General features: G+C 44.2%; 1 non-coding gene across 1 annotated transcript; it reads right to left on the minus strand.

The window, feature by feature from the left end:
- Positions 1-350: 350 nt before the first annotated feature.
- Positions 351-423, minus strand: trnav-aac (transfer RNA valine (anticodon AAC)). The gene has a single exon. It is a non-coding gene; the product is annotated as a tRNA-Val (tRNA).
- Between the last annotated feature and the right edge of the window lie 373 nt (positions 424-796).

The following is a 796-nucleotide window of genomic DNA, read 5'->3' on the forward strand; positions in this document are numbered from 1 at the left end:
TTGGTGATGCAGTTTTTTTCACAGCAAATCAAAAAAGAGTCGGGATTGTTTCCAGCCAGTTTCAAAGTGGGGACCTTTCGTGTGTTAGATGAACGTGATCACACTACAACTATGGAAACAGGCGACAAAAGATTGTTTCATAGCGACGAGGTCATGGCAGCTAACTGATAGCATGTCTTGTTTTCGGTAGGTACAGCTTGTTGGCAGACTGCATTCCTCGTTAGTGTAGTTAACAGTATCTCCGCCTGTCACGCGATAGACCAGGGTTCGATTCCCTGACAGGGAGTTGCTGTAATTTTAATTATTTTGGTGATGCAGTTTTTTCACAGCAAATCAAAAGGACTAGGGATTGTTTCCACCCAGTTTCGAACTGGGGACCTTTCGTGTGTTAGACGAACGTGATAACCACTACACTATGGAAAGAGATGACACAAGACTGTTTCATATCAAGGAAATCATGCCAGCTAACTGATAGCGTGGTGGTTAGAGCTTCCTGAAATAGTGTGTTCCTCGTTAGTATAGTGGGCAGTATCTCCGCCTGTCACGTGGAAGACCGCAGTTCGATACCCTGACGGGGAGTTGTTGTCATTTAAATTATTTTGGTGATGCAGTTTTTTTCACAGCAAATCAAAAAGGAGTCGGGATTGTTTCCAGCCATTTTCAAAGTGGGGACCTTTTGTGTGTTAGATGAACGTGATCACATAACAACTGTGGAAACAGGCGACAAAAGATTGTTTCATTGCGAGGAGGTCATGGCAGCAAACTGATAGCGTGGGCGGTGTTTTGGTGGGTTGAG

Source organism: Hippocampus comes, unplaced genomic scaffold (genome assembly GCF_001891065.2).
Source record: "Hippocampus comes isolate QL1 unplaced genomic scaffold, H_comes_QL1_v1.1 scaffold2515, whole genome shotgun sequence".
NCBI classification, from domain to species: domain Eukaryota; kingdom Metazoa; phylum Chordata; class Actinopteri; order Syngnathiformes; family Syngnathidae; genus Hippocampus; species Hippocampus comes.